Source organism: Citrus sinensis, chromosome 7 (assembly GCF_022201045.2).
Source record: "Citrus sinensis cultivar Valencia sweet orange chromosome 7, DVS_A1.0, whole genome shotgun sequence".
In the NCBI taxonomy this organism is placed as follows: Eukaryota; Viridiplantae; Streptophyta; class Magnoliopsida; order Sapindales; family Rutaceae; genus Citrus; species Citrus sinensis.
Window position 1 is genome coordinate 22,702,484 of NC_068562.1, and position 8,717 is coordinate 22,711,200.

Below are 8,717 nucleotides of genomic sequence, written 5' to 3' on the forward strand. Positions count from 1 at the left end.
TTACCTAATCTTGAACCTATAAACCTTGAACTAGAAAAAACGCTTTGCACACACAAGCACGTTAAAAATAAATTTGAAATGGATTTGCAACAACAACAAGCACCACAGGAGAGGCCATTTAAGAACTACTTTAGTCCCTTAGCTAATTTGAGCATCTCATACATAAGATACCCAAATGTAGCTGCTAGGAGTTTTGAATTAAAACCTAGTGTGCTAAATTGTCTCCCCACATTTTATGGCCTATAAAATGAGGACCTATATAATCATCTGAATGATTTTCATGTCATTTGTCAAACTTTTAAATATGAGAATTTTTCAGAAGATGATGTTAAACTTAGACTATTCCCATTTTCTCTAAAAGATAAAGCTCGTTCATGGCTTAATACATTGCCTGCTAATAGCATTACATCATGGGAACAAATGGTAACTAAATTTTTAAATAAATATTTCCTAGTGCATAAAATCAATGCTATTCGCAAGAAAATCTCGGAGTTTACCCAGAGAAATGACGAGCAGTTTTTCGAAACATGGGAGTGATTTAATGGACTACTCTTGAAGTGTCCACATCATGGGTACGAGAAATGGCACCAATGCCAATACTTTTTGGAGGGATTATTGTCGAATGTGCAAGAATGGCTAATGGCAACAAGTGGAGGAGAGCTAATGTCAACAAGTGCATCAGAGATTTGGGAATTCTTCCAGCGACAAGCGGATAGTTCCCAACAATTGAGTCGATCACACAGGAATACTAGAAGAATTAAAGGAGTGAATGAGGTTCACATTGGCGAGTCAACTTCGGGAATCAAAGAAGTTAAGGAGATGGTTGAAGGTTTTTCTCGAAAAATAGCATCGTTATCGACTGCTAAATCAACAGAACCACATGACCATGACTCATACTCAGATCAAGCCAATGCCATAAGTGTAATAAGAAAACCATCAAATTACAACCCATACTCCAACATATATAATCCTGGATGAAGAGACCACCCCAATTTTTCATGGTCTCAAGGATTCCAACAAAATGGACCAGCAGCTCTAGCTCCACCAATGCAACCAATTCCCCAATCCTCTCAGCCACCATTCAGACCATACAATCCAAACCAGAACTACTCTCAACCCAACTCATGCGAGGATGCATTCCAGAATTTCAAGAATGTTACTCACTCCACGATTGAGCAACAGAACTGCACCATTGATGAACAACGAAATGAGTTGAGAGCAGGTTTCAACTCACAATCCCAATCAGTTTCAAGCCTCGATAAAATGGTGGGACAGCTTACTTCTTCAGTTCAGACCTTGGCAATGACTGTCGAGAAATGTAAGTTTCCAAGTCAACCAGTGCCTAATCCTAAAGGAGTGCATGAAGTAAGTACCAGTTCACCACAGCAGCATGGAGATGTCAAAGCAATCATGACCTTGCGAAAAGGAAAAGAAGTCGACAACAAAGTGGAGATGCCGGTGACAAAAGAAAATCAAATTGTACCTGTGAATGTTGAGGACTCACCATCGAATGAGAAAGAAGAAACTAACCCACGAGAATATGTTCCCAAAGCTCCATTTCCTCAGAGGCTAGCTAAAGGAAAGAAAGGAAAATCCACAGGTGAGATTCTTGAAATCTTCAAACATGTAAGTGTTAACATCCCTTTGCTTGATGCTATTAAACAAGTTCCATCTTATACCAAGTTTCTTAAAGACCTTTGTACTAAAAAGAGAAACATTCATATTCAAAAGAAGGCATTTTTAACAGAAAACGTTAGTTCTATACTCCAATATAAAATTCCTCTTAAATACAAAGATCCAGGCTCCCCCACTATCTCATGTAGTATAGGGAACCACACAATTGAGAATACTTTGTTTGATTTACGAGCTAGTGTAAATCTGTTGCCTTACTCTGTATTCGTGAAACTTGGACTGGGATAATTACACCTAATTCCAATGGTGTTACAACTTGCAGATCGGTCCACAAAAATACCTCGTGGTATTGTGGAGGATGTGCTTATCCAGGTAAACAAGTTTTATTTTTCTGTTGATTTCAATGTAATTGACACTCAACCAATACAAGATTCAAGGAAGCATATCCCCATTATTCTAGGCCGACCTTTCTTGGCAACTGCGGATGCTCACATTCAATGCAGGACTGGAAATATGCAGTTGTCCTTTGACAACATAACTATGGAGCTGAACATTTTCAACATTGCCAAACAACCTTACAATGCAGATGATGGAATTGATGATGTGGATTTAATTGAAGCATTAGTTGATGACACTTTTGTTTCAAACCTTAGTGATGATCCTTTATAAACATGCTTAACTCACTTTGGTTTTGGTTTTGATTTTGATATTGACAAATCGGTTGATGAGGTCAACACTCTACTTGACTCAGCACCATCCATGGACACTAATAAATGAAAGTCAAAAGTTGAATAACTAGCACCATCAGAAAAGAAACTCATTCCATCTTCAGAATCATCACCGAAACTCGAGCTCAAATCATTGCCCAACACTTTGGAATATGCATTTTTTAGAGAAGAAAGTAATCTAATAGTAATCATCTCATCATCCCTCAATGATGAACAAAAAGGTAAGTTGTTGAATGTTTTAAGAGAGCACAAAGGGGCATTAGGATGGACCATAGCAGACATAAAAGGTATAAACCCAGTAGATTGCATGCATTACATTCACCTTGATAAAAATGTTAAATCTACTAGGAAAATGCAACGTCGGTTAAATCCTAACATGAAAGAAGTTGTTAGAACTGAAGTTCTTAAACTATTAGGCGCATGTATCATTTACCCCATTTTTGATAGTTCATGGGCCAGTCCTGTACAAGTTGTCCCCAAAACATCAGGAGTCATAGTAGCTACGAATGCCGATAATGAATTGATACCCACTAGAGTAACTACAGGATGCCGTGTATGCATTGATTATAAAAAGTTGAATTCTGTCACATGTAAAGACCATTTTCCTTTACCATTTATCGATCAAATGCTTGATAGATTAGCAGGTTATGAATTTTATTGCTTTCTAGATGGCTACTTCAGGATACAATCAGATCCCCATAGCACCAAAAGATCAAGAGAAAACTACATTCACTTGCCATTTTGGCACTTTTACATATAAGAGAATGACATTTGGATTATGTAATGCACCTGCTACATTTCAACGATGCATGTTAAGTATTTTTTCTGATATAATTGAACGATTCCTTGAAGTCTTTATGGATGACTTTTCTGTTTTTGGTGACTTGTTTGATCAATGTTTACATCATCTAACACTAGTTCTGCATAGATGTATCGAGAATAACTTAGTCTTAAATTAGGAGAAGTGCTATTTTATGATAAAATAAGGTATTGTTCTCGGTCACATCATTTCGAGCAAAGGTATTGAGGTTGACAAAGCTAAGGTGGATCTCATTTCTAATCTTCCTCTACCCAAAAGTGTCCTTCCCATGATTTGGAGGGAAAGATTTGTTGGGTCCATCTCATTTGGGGGTCTAAAAGCTTAAAGTCCAAATAAGTTTGCTTGGTTCATAATTATTACTAAGTCTTGGACTTGGATAAAACTTGCCATGTAATTTGGCTATAAAAGCAAGCGCTGCCCAATGGAATTGTGCCTGAAAACACTCGGTGGAAGAAAAGCGGCAAGAGAGAGAGAGAGAAAAGCCAATAGAAGGGAATATTGATTTCAATATTTAATTAAATGATCGGAAGGCGAAATTAACTCATTTTTCTCCCAAATTTTGAGGGTAAATTCCTGGCATCGCCTTCTATAATCTTACTGGTGTTGATTTTTATTTTATCCTCTCTTTGGCTATTATTTGAGATGCTCAATTATTGGAGAGATAGTTATTAGTTTGTTCTTATAAGCCAAGAATAGTGAGATTCTTGATGTCGGTTGCCTCTAATATTATCTAAAGAAGAATTTGTGTTGTAATCCCATTAATATAGTGAAAGATTGCGTGGTTTTTCTCGCTTTGAGTTTTTCATGTAAAAATCTATGTCTCTTGTGGTTGGTTTTTTCTTTGGATTTATTAGTTTATTTTTCTGCTTATTTATTTATGGTGCACATCCTATTTTAATCACACAAAGAGGGAAATATTTTATTTTCGCTTAATTTGCAACTGCTTGCAGTAGTCCCTTTCCCAACAAGCATGAATTTCGATTTAAAAAAGGCTAGGTTTGATGGAAATGAAGAAACAAGAGAAAAGCCTAAACAAGTTACTTGTCAAGGCATTTTAAATGAAGTAGGAGATTTTGTAAATGATTGGGGGAAAATGAAAAAGAAGAAAAGGAAGAGAAGGTCAAAGACAATGCAAATGTGGAAAAAGAAGTCGATATTTTTTTACTTGCCAATTGGGAGGTTTATTATTTTTAAATAATATTTTATTATTATTTTATTAATTACTAAAAATTTAGATAATGAACAAATAGGCATATAATGTGGTCATTTTCATTATTTTCAGGGATTACTCTTGCGTCATAACTTGGGTGTAAAAGGAAAGTCAAAAGATAGGTTGAAATCATGTAAAGATTTAAAAGTTTTGAAAATTAGGCATCATTTATATCCGAAGAGGAAAGGAAAGAGATTGTGCTTACCGGTTGCAACGAACACATTATCTAAAGAGGAGAAGAAAACCTTTTGTAAGAGGCTATTTGACATAAAGTTACTGGATGGATATGGCTCAACCATTGGAAACAACATTTTGATCGATGAGTGTAAAATTAAGGGTCTTAAATCCCATGATTATCATATTTTGATGCAATGATTATTGACAGTGGCATTAAGAGGTCTTTTATTTAAAGGACTAAGATTTGTGATTTTTCAACTTCCGGCATATTTCAATGAATTATGTCGAAGAGTTATCGATGGGGCTAAGTTAAAAGAAATGGAAAACGACATTGCTGAAACTTTGTGTAAGCTGGAAAGATTTTTTCCTCCATCCTTTTATGACATCATGATCCATGACAATTCATCTAGGACGTGAAGCTCAACGGTGTGGTCCAGTACAATATCGTTGGATGTATCATTTTGAAAGGTGTGTTAAGTTAGCATTAATATCATGATTTTTATTATAGTTTATTTTTTAGTACAACTGATATTTTATTTTTTAAAATAAATTATGTAGATTTATAAAAATAAAAATTGAAGGGATATGTTAAGAATGAAGCACGACCAGAAGGATGTATAGCAGAATGCTATTTAGTTGAAGAATGCATGAGATTTTGTAGTGGATACATGAAACAAGTTGACGGATTAGGTTCTTGACATAATCGTAATGAAGATATGGGTGATGAAACGATTTTGGGAGGTCACCCATTCACTGTTGGAGAACATATTGATTTATCTGAAGAAGAATTGCAAATTGCTCACCGTTATGTGCTATATAATAGTGCTGAAGTGGAAGCATATATAGAGTGAGGACAATAACATCAAGACTTTAGATATTATAATTTTTTTATTTATTTTTACTATTAATTCCTTTTTCCTTTTTTGATATTAGAATGCATAAAATAGAGTTGAAATATTTAGATACACGTCTTAGTAAACCAAAGAATAAAAGCTTGCTACAAAAAAGGCACCAAGAGACATTTAGTGCATGGCTGCAAGATAAGGTACTACGCTATATCATCTTACATGCTTATAAAACACATGAATATTTTATATGTTAACTAATGTTGTGATTGGAACAGATCAAGATGAACGATCATGGAATTAGTGAGACAGTAAAATGGCTTGCTTATGGACCGCAATGTCCTACTCAGGCTACATCATCAATAGACTTCGATTTCATACAAAAGATTTTTTTAATTATGCATCACTACATCTTTTTAGCCCATATAACTAGCTTCTACTTCGGACTATAGTTCCCTAAAATCAAGAAGGACTTTTATTAGGACGTAACGTAGGCTAGGGACATGGTTAACAAAGAAGGGAAATAAGGAAAACAAAGTGTATGTTTGAGAAAAATGCAGAGAATTTTTTTTTTTTTGGAAGTTGCAAGGTGGATTTCACCTATTTTTATTCTTTTGAAACAACAACTTTTGTTTTTGTTTTTGTTTTTTTGTTTTTTTGTTTTTTTTTTTTTTGCTTTTATTTGGCATAACTTCACTGAACAAAATAATTATTTACATTTTCTCAAACATAAATAGGTGATGGAACTTATAAGATATCGGATAATACTCCAAATCGGAGTGGGTCAAGATGATAAGTTGACAAAGAAAATGTTTTTTTTTTTTTTTTTTTAAAGGCTCAAAAGGGTTAACTATGGATATTAAATAAAAGGGATGGCTTGAAAGGCTCAAACGGATCAAAGATGGCCTCTCCATCGTCTTTTAGGGCTCTAAATAATCTTCCATATCTACTAGTTAGATGGGCCTCCAAATGTAGCAACACACTTTTTTTTTTTTATTAAGGGTTAACTCAAAAGAAATCTAGAGATCGTGTATACAATAATAAACTGTTAAGCTGTATAAAGAATGGGCAAAAGGGTTACTCTCCAAGAAAAATGATAGGCTCAAAAACTCACTTGGTACTTATTATGACATGTTCATTCCTTCAAGCAACTCATATATTTCTCCAACATCAACATGTAGAGTAGCAAACATAATGTAACATCACTTAAGACCAAAGATAATACAAATACTAAAATTTAAATTAATCATGTCACCCAATGTTAAAACAAATCAAAAATTTTTTTTTTTAAACAACATTCTACCCCCCAACCTATTCTAAACATAAAAAAAAAAAAATATGCATGCAGAAATGTGAAAATGATGTAGAAAAATTAATTTAGAAAAGTTACAAAAATGATAGAAAAGAAAATGATTTTTTTATTATTTTTTTTAAAGAAGATGCGTTTTTAGAGGAACTACACTCCATATTCAGCCATCTTCGACTCAAAAGTTGGAAAATGCATTTTTATAGAGGATAAATTAAAAAGAAGAAAAATAAACATAAACACATAATAAAGGAAAAAGAAAATGTCTTAATTTTTTTTTTTAATTTTTTTTTAAACGATGAAGATGCGTTTCTAGAGTCACTACACTCCATATTCAGCCATCTTCAACACAAAAAGTTAGCAACAGTTAGTTTCTACAACAAAAAATTAGTAAAAACTTAACCAAAATTTCATAATTGTCGACTATTCCCTCCCCCCAACCAGAACGAAACATTGTCCTCAATGTTTGAAATGAAAGAAGTAGAGTTTAGAAGACATCACCTGGGTGGTGCAACACATAAGAAAATATTTACAGGCGGAGAGTTAAATCTAATTTGTACTTCTTACTGCTGCTACTGTTACCATCATTATTTGGACGCTCCAACACAAAGGTCCAGGGGTCTGGCTCCGGTCTATAAGCTTGTAATAGATCCAGTAGCTCATTAGCAGTGTGAGCACAAATAAAGAGTTTTTTCACATTAGCGGGAATGAAATAGTTTTTTATTGCATGGTTAAGAAATGCGATAAAGCCATCATAAAAGTTATTGACATTTAACAAACCGATGGGTTTCTGGTGGATGTGCAGATGGGCCCAAGATGCTAGTGTGATAAGTGCCTCTAGTGTTGCAAGATCTCCTGGAAGGAAAATAAAAGCATCAGCATAATTAAGCATTTCAGTTATTCTTTCTTGCATACCTGAGACGACTAACTCTTCTCCAGTTGATGAGTCAGACGAACTGCCCAATGGTTTTAGGACTCTTGGGATGATGCCTAACACTTGACTTCCTCTGATAAAAGCTGCTTCTGAGACCATTTTTGATAACCCTCGATTACCTCCTCCATACACCAAGTGTAATTTTCTCGCTGCTATGCTTCGACCAAGATCTATGGCTGCCTCAACGAACTCTTTATGTTTGCCATAGGTAAATCCAGAAAGCACACAAATGTTCTTGAATTGTCTATTGGGAGTAGCTGCCATTGTGATACTTCTCGAAAACAATTTGTGAGTGCTTGACAAAAAAGAAATCACATTTAAGAGTCTTGGTGATAGTGGGTCATGGTTGTGTATGAGGTAATATGTCAGTGTCAAATAACGCGTAAAGCACGTGGCTCGCAAGTCAAAAAGAAAACAGTAAAAAGGAAAAAGCAAACAGTAATAAAATTATTAAAGACAATAATGCAAACAATAAGACAATAGTGAAATAAAATAACAATAAAGTAAAAGGATATTTACAGGTAGTTGCGACTGTGGCTCACATCTTCCTCTGGTTTTACGTCCAGAAACGGCTTGAACGCCCTCTATGGGTCGAGGATAGGCTTCCTATCCAGTTTTCTTATAAACTGGCAAACAGGGTCGTTTATAGTCAGATTCCCGAGACTATATCGTGCATGCTCTTTCTGGAATAATGGCCATAACTGGAGAATCGCTCCTTGCACATATCCACTGGGATGCGTTTCAAGAGACAAAAGGATATCATCCAATGACTCCTTATTCAAGCCATCCCTAATGAATTGAATCTTATCTTCCCTGTTATCAGACATCATGCCTAAAGAACATGGGTTTTTATTGCAACTCATTCTGGCACACTTATGACAAGCAACAGAAATTCTTCGAGCTCGTCGTTTTCTTGCATAATTTCCTTTACCACAACCAGGCATGTATGCAATAAATTTTGGAGGTAACTCACCTGCCGATCGTACTTTAGCCTCGATTAACCAACGGATGTCAGCAGGTATGTTATTCCTCATGAATAATCGCATGCGTTCGGACCGAGCTTTA

The 8,717-nt window shown here is 35.1% G+C and overlaps 1 non-coding gene across 1 annotated transcript; it reads right to left on the reverse strand.

Annotated features, from left to right (window-relative positions):
• Nucleotides 1-471: 471 nt before the first annotated feature.
• On the reverse strand, nt 472-575 carry LOC112496408 (small nucleolar RNA R71). The gene has a single exon (XR_003062961.1). It is a non-coding gene; the product is annotated as a small nucleolar RNA R71 (small nucleolar RNA).
• Between the last annotated feature and the right edge of the window lie 8,142 nt (nt 576-8,717).